This window comes from Lagenorhynchus albirostris, chromosome 1, assembly GCF_949774975.1.
Source record: "Lagenorhynchus albirostris chromosome 1, mLagAlb1.1, whole genome shotgun sequence".
NCBI classification, from domain to species: domain Eukaryota; kingdom Metazoa; phylum Chordata; class Mammalia; order Artiodactyla; family Delphinidae; genus Lagenorhynchus; species Lagenorhynchus albirostris.
This window is the reverse complement of record NC_083095.1, coordinates 16,268,514-16,282,314: the sequence shown is the minus strand read 5'-3', so window position 1 is coordinate 16,282,314 and position 13,801 is coordinate 16,268,514.

Sequence of the window (13,801 nt, the reverse complement as noted above, 5' to 3'; positions counted from 1 at the left end):
CTTGGAGTAAACACCAGGATGATTTATGTAAAGGCAAACAAAGGAAAACATTTTCTTAATGACACCCCAAAACCTTATCCAGTTGAAATTTTGTTTAAGATTAAGTAATGGGTGCTTTATTTAGATTAATTAGCAAGAAGATCACAGTAGTCAATAGGTAACTGAAAGACACCATCTCTTCCCTTTTCCAGTTGTGTCTCTGAGCTTTGCATTGGTGTACCAGGGAACATAGGAGAATTAATTAGGCAGCAAATGAAATCTTCTCACAGATGGCACCCATTTGCTTCTCACAAATGCATACCAGCAAATTTGTGTGCTTTTGCTTTAATCTTGCTTTTGCCTCCTTGAAAGTTTTGAAGGATCGCTGGACTCTGACCACCAGTTGCTTATTTGGAAAAAGTACAAAAATGTAGAAAATTAGTGTGGAGCTTATTATTGAAAGAAAATGCCTGGTTAGAAATAACATCATGAGATCTTCAAGAAAGCTTGAAATCTCACTTTGATAAGAGTTTAAATCAAGTGGTTTGTTTCTAATCCCAAGATTGTTGTTGTTTGTCTTTCTTTTTTATTGTGTGACTTTTAGTGTATCCTAAGAATTCTGTACACTAAATTCTCTAATCTCTTTGCATATCTATACAGAGATCTGATTTGTTTTATAAAAGCTGTCCTCCAAAGGTTGTGGTGATATAATTTAGAAAACACATATTTTTTAACATCTTTATTGGAGCATAATTACTCTACAATGGTGTGTTAGTTTCTGCTTTATAACAAAATCAGTTATATGTATACTTATATCCCCATATCTCCTCCCTCTTGCGTCTCCCTTCCACCCTCCCTATCCCACCCCTCTAGGTGTTCACAAAGCACCCAGCTGATCTCCCTGTGCTATGCAGCTGCTTAAATTGATATTCTTATCTCTTTGTCCATAATGGTAACATCTATGGTTTGCTGATTTACTATTGTACTGAGCACAGAGCCTGATACATATAAGAGCTCAATAAATATGTGTTGCTTGGATGATGACTAAATAAATAATATAATCTGCTGATCAGTTTTTATGTTAATGAGTCAGCTGTGTTGAGATTATATAAGCTTCTGACCATTGCCTCCTTCTCTAGACTTTAAGGAGAGCCCTTGAATGTAAGAAGCACATTTTATTTTTATTCTAAGTGCCTTACACATAGGAAATACATAATAACCATTGGTTAAATAATGGTGATTTTCAACAAACATATGCCTGATAACAGGCATACAACAACAGATTTCACAGTAGAAAATGAGAAAAAATAGAAAGCTTGTGGCATCTCAAGACTTTATATGAGATCCGAATGCACACTTATATGTATATGTGTGTACTGATTGCATTAATACGTTAATATTTTAATAGATGAACATGTAGGCCAATATATGTACTGCTTTGTTCTCTGGTTCTTTTGCCAAATGAGCAAGTTGAAATCAGGAATACTTGCCTGAATAGGTATCATTATGATTCTGAAAAAATTAAATAAATAAAACAGCTTTGCTACACTATGCCATTGTATACCCTCAAAAAACAAACAAAAAAACCCCACACAATTATTGTGTACCTGTCTCCTTATAATGGCCTTTTTAAGAAGAAGCAATGTTAACTTATTTACCTTTAAAATTCCAGTTCCAGGTTTAGTGTAACCATGTATTTTACAAAATAAATATTAGAGAGAGAAGTAAACTGGATTACTATAGAGAAAGGCTTTCCTTAGGTAGCCAATTTAATGATGGGTTGACCCTTGGAAAATACAATATTATGTTTTCCTTGATTACAAAATGTAAGACCTATTTGGTAAAGAGCAAAACCAGCATTCAATGATTTGTGAATGGATTTAGCTACATATATTCTATGGTAACATTATTATAATAATAAGTGCTTGTAAGCAAATGAAGCAATCAACATTATATCATGGTTACAAATAAACTATATAATCCATATAACAATATATAACTTAATAAATAAGTAAATATATATTGTTATAAATATATGTTTATGAGATGTCGATCAGTGTAAAAATGCCATCTATAAAACTATATAGAGGGCTTCCCTGGTGGCGCAGTGGTTGAGAGTCCGCCTGCCGCTGCAGGGGACGCGGGTTCGTGCCCCGGTCCGGGGGGATCCTACATGCCGGGGAGCGGCTGGGCCATGGCCGCCGAGCCTGCGCGTCCGGAGCCTGTGCTCGGCAACGGGAGAGACCACAACAGTGAGAGGCTCACATACCGCAAAAAAAAAAAAAAAAAAAAAAAAAAAAACTATATAGAGAGCATAATCTTTTTGCTCCAATATATATAGTAACAAAAATATCTATAAGACTATACACAAAATTATTAAATAGTAATTACCTCTGAGTATCTGTATTTTTAATATTTCTACAATTAACATGTTTTGTTGTGTAATTAAATACAATTTTAAAGACAAAATGCAGCATTTTTTTAGAGCAGATTTGAAGTATCCTGAAAAAGACATAGAAGAAAATTGAAAACTATCCCTAATATAATTACCCAGAGATAAACACCATAACATGTCATACACATACCTACAGTCTTTCTATTGTTAAATATATATAAACATATATATTTTTAACACAGTGAGATAATGCATTGTCCCAGATTATATCTGCTTTATAAAAATTATATCTCAAAGAATGTCCCAAAGTGTAAGACTTCTTGAAAACATGATTTTTACTGACTGCATAGTATTTTACATCATTTTATAAATACTTAAGTAACTCTAGGGTTAGACATTTTGATTGCTTCCAGGTTTCCACTACCATAATAAATATTAAAATGAGCCTCCTTATAGATATTTCATTGCTGATGTTTTCTCAAAATAAGTATCTAGAAGAGGTTCTGTTTAGATACATATTATCAAATCATTCAACAGAAAACTTACAGCACACAGCAGGAAAGCATGAGAGTTCATATTCCTCTGCACTGAAAGAAAAAAAAATCCTTAAAAAGATTTCTATGTAAAAAATACTTTGACTTGATTTAAAAGAAATTATGAACTTAGTGAGGCTTTCACCTATTTCACCTATTTCATAACCTCAGTCTGCAACCACTGTCAAAACTTTCTTAAGCATTTATCCAGTAATTTTCCATGTAAATGATGCATATATTGCATCTATATTGCATAGACATGAATGTGCATATGCATATACATGTATGCATATGTGCATATATGTTTATAAAGATATACACGCAAACATATATACTATTACATATGTCTGTGTGCATGTCTGTGTTCCTTTTCCCAAAGAGAACTATGTTATCTCTTATTCTGAACTTTTCTTCTCAGTTAATAATATATGTTGCCTATCTTTCTATATCAGCATGTGAATCTATCTCATTCTTTAATGATTTTCTAATGTTGCATAGTATTTTAATCTTTTTTATGCTATAAAATATTTCATGATATGGATATACATTATTTAACAGTTTCTTATGCATGAGCATTTAGGATGTTTCTAGAAATCGTTTTTAATATATATAATAAAATATACAAAAAAGGAGGCCATAATTATTTTACTTGACTTGGCAATGGAGTGTGTTCAACTTGGTCATTGAATTCTTTCGTGTGTGCATTAATTGCCTGTTCTTGTGTATATCTATTTTTATTAAGTTATTAATCCTTTCCTCAAATTTATGAGTTGCTTCTATACTTAGAATAACTTTTTGACATGTTACTAAAATATATTTTGTCATTCCTGTTTTTTGTTTTTTAATATATATTTTAATTTTTATTTTTCCAAACATATTAATCTTTTCCACTAAAATTTTTGTTTTTTATTACACTTATAAAACCTTCTCTACCTAAATTATTTTTCATCTATATTTTCTTGAAGTTCTATTATAAATGACTTAAACAATTAATTAGTTTTGTTTGTAAACCCACTTTCTGAGACTTCCATATCATAATATAGCAAAAACTTGAACTGAAAAAAATGGTAGATTTCATGTTATAAAAGAGGCCACAGATATAGTGCCATTTCTCTGCTGTGCATTGAGAAGAGTTGCTCTAATCTACTTTTCACTGCTGATGTTAAAAAAAAAAGTGGGGGATGTAGTCATTGAAAGGGTCATGTAATTTTTAATGGGGTAACCTATCGTCATGTCCAAATGCCCGCTGAAGTGATTACATTCTGCTTATAAGCGGTAGCAGTATAATTTCAATTAGAATGGCATCAAATGGACTGATATAAACCTGAGGGTTTGAAACCCACTTAGGTCACTAGAAGATAAATGAGATATGTGACTGGAGATAAGCTCAGAGGTAAAATTAATTTTTAGGCTGTTTCTAACGACCAAAAGACAATGGCCTGTTTTCAAGATGGACAGATATGAGAAAGAAGGAAAGGGAAGGGGTGGGGAGAAGAAAAGGAAGTGATAGAATATACAAAATATAATAGCAAGATTTATAAGGTCTATTCCATGCCAGGCACTGTTCTGAGCGCTTTAAACTGAATTTCCATAACAACGCATCCCCATGATACAGATGAGGAAAAGGATATGATATGATAAGTAATCAGAAAGATGAAATGATTACCCAGCTCACACAGTCATTAAGGGGCAGAGATGACATTTGACCCCAAGCATTCAGACTTTAGTGTCCATCACTCTCCACTAAGCTATATTTTCTCAAAAGCCCCATTTCTTCTCATTCTGAATAGCATCCTCAGAAAGAAGTTCTTGGCAGTTGGTTTTTAATTTTCCAATCTCCTCCTTGTTTACTATATTCCCTATTCAATAATTAAATGAGTTAATATTTACAAAGTGCTTAAAACAATGGTTGGCACAGAGTAAGCAGCATATAAATTTTATTATTGAATAAAATAAAGAAGCTCAATCATCTTTATTGAATGCTTATTGTGTTGCAGGCACTCTGCCAGATGCTGGAGATACAAAGTTGAACAAAAGATGTAAAAGCCCTATTCCCTTTGACCTACAGTCAAGTAGAGAAAAAAAAGACATTTAAAGTAAATTTTCACAAATTTCATAGCTCTTGTGAAAAGTGCCATATAGAGAAGTATGGTATATCTTGAGGGCAGTCAGGTTAAAATCTAGCTCACAAAAGATCCTAAGGTGCTGACCATTGATCTGAAGACCAAGAGATGATAAGAAGGTAGGCAAAAAGAAAGTTGGAGTGAGAGCCTTCTAGGAAGAGGGAAACTCAAGTGCAAGGGCCCTGAGGCAGAAGGGAGACTGGCCACCTGGGAGGTCTTAGAAGAGGGCCATTATGTTCAGTTCATATTGAGCAAAAACAAAGGGGACATCCAGGCAAACTTCAGGTGGGACCTCAACTCTACACTGGGCCTGTCTCAGCACACACCTTAACTTTTATTTCAGCTCACATCTCTATAATACCTACTGCTGTGGACCACTCACTCCCTTTCTCATCAGCCTTCCTTGCCATGGCTCTTTCCTGGTGTTCTAGGTGGAATTCTAAACACACTTTCTCTCTCTTTACATGTTGGGCATCCCAAGGTTCCATCTCAGCCCCTTTCTCTTACATTATAGACATGACCCAGATGAGCTCATCCACTGTTAAAACTTCACTGCCATCTGTTTCCTGGTGACACCCAAATCTGCACACACAGTTTGATTTTCTGCACTGAATTCAGAAGCTATATATTTGTATATTCAGTTCCCGAATACATGGTATCCCTGTGTGTCTCCTGAACACGTGCAAGTCAGTATGTTCAAACCTGAACTCCTCCATCCCCTGCCAGGCTTTCTCCTGTCTGTGTTTCAGTTTTTAGTTAGCGGCACCACTGTTTACCAGTTGCCTAAGCCAAACACCTAGAAACCATCTCTCACTTCTTTCTCTCCTGTATGTTTAATCAGTCACCAAATACTATCGCCTCTACTTTCTTCATATTCCCGGAACCTCTTAACTTCTGTCTAGGCCCATTAGTTCAAGTTCTACTTATTTTTTGCCAGTGTTGTGTTCTGGCCAGCTAAATGCTTTCCTTGTCACCGGCTTTGTATCTAATGATTCATCTCTCATATCATTCCTGGGTTGATCTTTCAGACCTATAATGTGCTCATATTCCCTCCCTCTTTAAAAATCCTTTTGTGACTGAACTGCCTGCAAAATCAAATCAGAACATAAGACCTCCATGATGTAAGTTCCATGTGTAATGCTCTGTCCTGGCCACTCTTCCCCTTTATGTTGATTCTCATCTCATGCAAAACTTCTTGTTGATTCTGAACACAGTCATGACCTTCCTCCTCAAGTCTTCTGTAAATGGTTGCCTCTGCCCTTTTTCTTAATACTCCCCAGGCTAATCCCTTCTGTCTCAATAAACCTGCTGTGATCCAATCCTGGGACAGGACTTTATTCTTCGCTTGAGGCACAGGCATCTCCTCTCTAACAGGGCTGCCGTGATGATGCTTTGGTCCCCAGGTATCGACGTCAACCATGACCCAGATCCAGCAGTCCTGAAGTGACTGTGTGCTTCCCTCCCACAGTGTACCAATGTAAGTGGTAACAGTTGTCCTTGGGGAAGCACTGAGAAATCATGTTCACTTGCCATCGTGTTGCAGGATCTTTCTCCTGGATACTGGCTTCTCCTTTAGTCAATGGGTTCTGAGTTGGAAAGCTGTCTCAGATTGAACACACTGAAAACGTGTGAAACATACGGATCTAGCTTCTATGCATATATTACCTCTAATAGTTAAAAAAAAAACAGGCAGTATTATTAACACTTTACAAATAAGAAAAGCAAGGCTCAGTGAGGTTATATGATATGCCAGTGTAATGAAGCATACAGACTGTGCCACTGTTGGAAAGAAGGTCTGCCTTAGAGAGCAGCTCATTCCCCTCCCACCAACCAATGCAGGCTCCATACAAACAACATAATCTGACTTAAAAGTACCTTTACCTTTAGGGGTTCTTCCATATTCCCTAGAGATCTAAACCTGTCCCCTTTATATCAGCATAGTAAGACTGTTTTGGTTCAATTCCTGCTTAATTCCTAATTAGTTTTCTATCTTAGAGTAAATCATCTTTCTATAGATGAGTTTTACTTATAAAATATTAATATCAGTAGTATCTATATGATAGAGTTGGTGTGAAGATTAAATGAGGTAAAGTATATAAAGGGCTTAACAGGATATGGGGCATGTAATAACCTCGTTACATGTTAGCTGTCATCAATGTCACCAAATTATTTTTGTTGTTATTACTAATTGAATAAAATACGTAAAGCAATTAACACAATATCTTGAACAAAAATATTCTCTATTGTTATATGGTTTTAATATTAGTAACACCATTAATAATATAATTATTATTCACATTTGGGGGATATATAAATGCATCAAGGTAGCACCTGTCCTACCCTGTTTTCAAAATATGTTCATATTTAGCAGTGCTCTCAGGTATAGGGCAACTGTATATACATTGTTGAAACCTGAATGTGTTTCTAAAAAATATATACTTTGTGTTTTCCATTGTCTTAATTGTTAGAAGATCATCACTGTGCTGCTGTGAAAATCCTTGATACCACTCTTAGATGTGGCCTCAAGTCTGAATGTCTACGCACGTCTGAGTCAAATTACCTCAGAACTCAGGTACATTCGTTCAAGTTCCTAAACTGGGAAGAGTCCAACCCATCACCCCAATTCACTGATGTGAAAGCAAAATCAGACATCCATTTTAGAAAACCATTTGGTATAGTGTTAAACATACAACTTACCTAGGATTGACCTAGCACAGCTACTCCTACATATTCACTCAAGAGAAATTAAAACATATATCCACGAAAGGCTAAACGTTTATAACAGCTGTGTTCATAACAGCCAAAAACTGCAAACAATCACAATGCCCATCAAGTAGTGAAAGGATACATAATTGTCAGATGTCTGTCCAATGGAAAACCATTCAGCAAAAAAAGGAGAAACTACTGATATATGTAACGACAGGGATGGATCTCAAAATATTATCTACAGTGAAAAAAGCCAGACATAAAAGGATAACTACTGAATGATTCCCTTTGTATGTCATCCAGAAAAGACAAAGCTACAGGGATAAAAATCATATGTGTGGTTGCCAGGGGCTGGGTGTAGGGGGCAAGGGATTTATGACAACGAGGGACAAGGAAATTTTGGAGGGTGATGGATTATGATAATGGTTATGTCTGTATACATTTGTCAAAATGTGTTGGACTACAAACTTCAAGTGGATGGATTTTAATAAACCATAAATCTGTCATTTAAAAAATACAGTGAAAGAATGTTTTCTGTGAAATATTTCACATAATTAGCAAAAAGTCACATAAAAGTCTTTTAGCTGCAATCCGAATATGATTATGATACAATAATATTTAATTACACTGCCTCTTTGTGCTTCAACAATTTCATTCATTTGATATATATCGAGTTCCTGTTATGTACTATAAGTATCAAGTCTCCCTAATTAAGTAGGAAATTCAAGACTCTGTGAAGACTCTTGACTTAGACATATTGGTCTGGAAGTCTCTGCCTTGACAGTGTCTGGCTTGTATACCTGTGCCTGGTGAAATATGAGACCAGAGGAGGAAAAACCAAAGAAAAGAAAATGTAACTGGACTACTGACCATTCCTGACTTTCAGGATGCTTTCTAAATGAAAATCCCTTTTTGTCTCCCACTCTTTCTTTAAGTTGTCTTCCCATGGCTACATTTTACTGCCTCTGGATGGGAATTCAAGCAGGCCCCATGATTTTTCTGGTTATGCTAATATAACACTCTATGGTCACTCTAAGTTGAAAGGTATAATCAAAATTTGGAACACCCAGTGTAATACACAAATCAATGCTTCAAATTTCATCCAGAGGCAACATTTCAGATTTTGATCAGCTGTGGATTTGCCACCTGCCCACAGGAGCTTGTCGTCTGCTTTCAGGGAAGGGATTTTCATTGACTTCTTTTTATCCACACTCATTTTCTTCCCCATTTACCACCCAACCCACATCTAAATGTTAAAAGTGATCCCTCCCTGGTGGGAGAATATGGTGAAAAACGAGGAAGAAGGAGCGGGGCATGGTTATTTGACTCTCATGAGTAAATCGAAACAAAAAATAATAATAACAAAGTACTCTTGTTAGCTGAGAACTCTCAGGTAGCTGGCCTGGCAACTAACTTGGTGCTGATCATAAATAATTTCACATCATATCAATTTCGGAAAAGGTTACTCTGTACCTATGATGGAAGCAGACACAAACAAGGGCGCTTGGGCCACCCCAGAAAGGATAAAACGTCTTTGTTGCCTGGCTAACGTGAAGGACCATTGGTTCTTTATCGATGACAATTCTAACTTTGTTAACATTACGTCCTTTGCAAAAGTTACTCAGAGGCCCATCATATAACTACCCTTTGCTTTCTGATAGCTTCCAATGCAGAACAAGCCCTCACTTTCTTAAATCTCCCCAGTCACCCATGCAAACCTAAACCTTATCACAAGCATGTCCTAAGCCCTTTATCTGATCAGCCCCACAGCTCTTCATGGTATAAGGTTTCCCTTGCTGCAGCAAGTTGATAAATCTAGCATCATTTGATTACACATGTATTTTTTCTTGCCTGGGTTTTATTATTTGTAAGATGGTTTTGCACTCTCTGAGCTTGGCAAAACGTTTAATAGCTGATTCTTTCTCTTATAAGAATGCGCATGGGCTCCTTAGACTTCATGTGGGGTCGTTCCAGCCAGAACACTTGTTTCATGGAGGTGCATTCTGTTTCTCCATTGCAGCCACACTTAGCCCCTGTTTATTTCAGAGTTCTGCTCCACATAAACTCTCCACTGAACTCCCAGGAGGTCCTCCTAGGAAGAAGTTGAAAGACTCTAAGATGATGAAAAGCCAGATCACCTACATCCCCAATAAGTCTCAGCTCTGATCCAAGGGAAAGTGTCGTGCATCCTTTTTGCTTGATACACTTGTGTGTGTGTGTGTGTGTGTGTGTGTGTGTGTGTGTGTGTGTGTGTGTGTGTGTGTGGTACGCGGGCCTCTCACTGTTGTGGCCTCTCCTGCTGCGGAGCACAGGCTCCGGACGCGCAGGCCCAGCGGTCACAGCTCACGGGCCCAGCCTCTTCGCGGCACGTGGGATCCTCCCGAACCGGGGCACGAACCTGCATCCCCGGCATCGGCAGGCGGACTCCCAACCACTGCGCCACCAGGGAAGCCCTGCTTAATACACTTTGGTAGAGAAGGCCAGTCCCAATGCAGCTGTAGCTCTACCTCACCCTTACAGCAAGGTTGCTTACCTGCCCAGATATCTTGCAATCTGGATCTCTCCGGTGAGAGTCAGGCATCATTTCTTTGTGCACCCCAATTTCAGGAGACTCAAAGCACAGCTTATGCCAAAGGAAAAATCTCTCCTGATATTTCTCACTCTATCTAAAATCTCTCACTCTTTTGTGGGATTTTAGACTGCCTGCCAGTTCCTAGGAACCTGGACTTTACTTGTTAGCCAATCATGTCCCTTTCGGGACCTCCACATCTATTGCACATAGTGGCTGGTGCCTTGGTCAATAGGACCTATACAAAATCCTGTTTTTCCTCTAACACTGTACCCATTTTAATAATTTCACTTTTCCGCAATTTATAGAAGTCAGAAATTCAAAATAGAACTCTGCTTACTCTTTCCCTGAATTTATGTTTTTACTCTGAACTCCTATTTCCAGTGATAGTACACTAAAATGTGTATGGCTTCAATCTATGATTTTAAGTAAATTTAGTGCCATACCACGATTATTTTTCAGTCAAATCAAGATTATTATTCCAGTCCCAGTCAGGTCTATGGATGCCATTTATGTTTTCCTTCCCTGTCCCCCTTCTCCACCAGCTATGTCCCCCCATTTCTACATACCCTTTGCCCACTGCCTATCCATGCCAGGCTGGGAGTAATCTGCTTACATGATAGTCGCAACTGGCGGCATTCTTATTGCATTTTCCTTCTGGATTGTTTATCATTATTTTTGGCGAAACTCACGGTGTCTTTTACGAAGAGGAAAGGATATTTGGATTTTTTCTTTCTTGCTTTAAAAATTAATGTTTGATTTATTACAGTAACCAATTAAAATTCTTAGTTCCTTAACGTCTTTTTAAGTCCAGTTTGGAAACCTTATTCTATCTGTATTCTAGCTGATTTTAGCTATCATTTTAAAGGATCTTTTGAATAATTTTTGGTTCCATTTGCAAACTTTTAAAATGAAGCCCTTTCAAATATTTTAGTTTTTAATTTTAATATTTTTAATTCCTCTTTAACTATTTTACATGACCTAATAATCACAATGCCTATCTGATAACTTACAGCATTAACTAACAGCATTGATTACGTAAGAAACACAGGGCTTCCCTGGTGGCACAGTGGTTAAGAATCCACCTGCCAATGCAGGGGACACAGGTTCGAGCCCTGGTCTGGGAGGATACCACATGCCATGGAGCAACTTAGCCCGTGCGCCACAACTACTGAGCCTATGCACCACAACTGCTGAAGCCTGCATGCCTAGTGCCTGTGCTCCACAACAATGAAAGCCACAGCAGTGAGAAGCCCGAGCACCAGAACAAAGAGTAACTGGCAACAACTAGAGAAAGCCCGCGCACAGCAACGAAGACCCATCACAGACAAAAATTAAATAAATAAATTAATTAAAAAAAAAATAGTCATCATTTTATATACTTAGTGGTTATAAGAAGCAATAGATTATTTTATATTCATCCTCATTATTCATAGACTTCATGTATGCTATTTGCTAAAATTTATTTGTGACTTCAAAATCAATATTTGTGGCATGTTCAAGGTCATTCACAGGCATGTGAATGCACAGGGCAGAGAAAAATTTTGATTGCCTTCCCAATGAATTCAAAGGTGGTTTTCAGTAAACAAGTGTCCTTTCTACAGTCTATTTAGTGCTAGATTTTTTCTGCAGTTTTGTGTTTTGTTGGTTATTTCTCCTTTTAAAAATGGTTCCCAAGCACAGTGTTGAAGTGCTGGCTATTGTCTCTAGGTACAAGAGGACGGTGATGTGTCTTATGAAGAAAATAGGTGCTTTCGGTAAACTTCATTCCTGCTGTTCCTTCATGGCTATTGGCCACACATGAGTTCAGTGTTCATGAATAAACAATATATATTAAATAATGTGTCTTACTTATGAAACACACATAAAACAAGTTTAGGTATTGATTTGTTAATGAAAATGTTATGATCAGAGGCTCACGAGCTAATTCTTTATTTCCCCTAGGAATAAGAGTTTAGTACTCGCTAATTCAGTGTTCATGGTGACCTACACATAGAACATAACTAATGTGAATGTGAGAGTCAATGCTACCCTCCAAAAAGAAAAAAGCTGCCAGTTAAACTATGACACACTATTAATTGAAAGAGACACCAAGATTTCAGCAATAAATGTGTCTCAAATATGAAAAATACCTCAGAATTAATTAAAAAATCGACAAGTATTTGATACGTTGATAAATAATGCTTATAAATCTGTTGAGTTACACTTATAATTACAGTGACCTTTAATTTCTCTTGGATCTTCCATCAGTGAGCGCAAACTTAGAACTGATTTCAACTCAAAATCAAAAATCTAAATTACCTGCTTAATTACACAATTTGGAGATATTATATTAGACGAAGTTCTATTAAAATTATAATTACAAAAATAACCAATATGTGCAGATTTCTTCATAAAACTAATTTTAAAAATCACATTTTAATTTTAATTGTGTAAGCTTACAGTAGAAGGTATCTCAGGTTTGGTGAAATCTGGTATTGTCCCCAATGCCTTAGAATGTCCCCCTCGCCCTTGTTCCCTGATACACTTTCACTATTCCAAGGTTTTAGGTCAACACTTGTGTCTCTGTGCTCTTTCCTGATGCCACCAGAGAGAGTTAAATACTGTCTCCTATCCCTCATCTCGATGAATCTATCACATATGATTTATGTCTTTAAAATCATGTTAATATATACTTATTTATTTAGGTTATTCTCTTCCCATTATGTGGTAGAGATTTGTCCTTATCTGAATCCTGAGTGTACCACATAGCAGGTCCTCAATACATATTATTTCTTTTTTAAAAATATCTGTCTGCCATGTGCCAGGCCCTGGGCTAAGCACTGTGGATAAAATGTCAAGTGAGGATGGCTCTGACTTCCAAAAGATTACAGTTGAGTAAGGAAAGCATAGGGTGCTACTTGAGAACATACCAGAGGGTCCACATCAGATGGAGGTGGTGAGATGGGGGAGGGAGGGCCAGGAAGATCATCCAGGAGACTCAGTTCGAAGTTTGCATGTGAATTAAGTGGATGAAGAAGATGTCAACAGAATGAACTCAGAAGTTGTGTCTCCTTGTCAAGAAAATCCTCATGAATTATCAAAAATTCATCAAACAGTATTGGATAAAAGAGATCTATCATCCAGAGTTCATAAACAAATGCAAGATTTAATCAAACTCAAAGTCTATGTTATTAGAAGCAAAATTGGGGGAAAACTTGATAAAGAAGACATCGTAGAGAATGATGGCTGGGCTTTGGTTTAAATGATTCATGGACATAGTTAATCAAAAAAATAATTCTAGAAGAGAAGCAGTTACTTCTGTTGTTGGCTTGGTTTTGCAGGTGTGAGGGAGGTACTAGCAAAGGAAATTGAGAAATTTGTGGCAAAACAGAACAAAAAGTAGTTTAGGGAGCAATTCATAACTTCATCTTAAAATAAAATGTTTTAACTTTCTACTTGTCTAAAACATTGATTAGAGCTAAAGACTGAACAGTCACCAGTCCTTGTCTCTGAC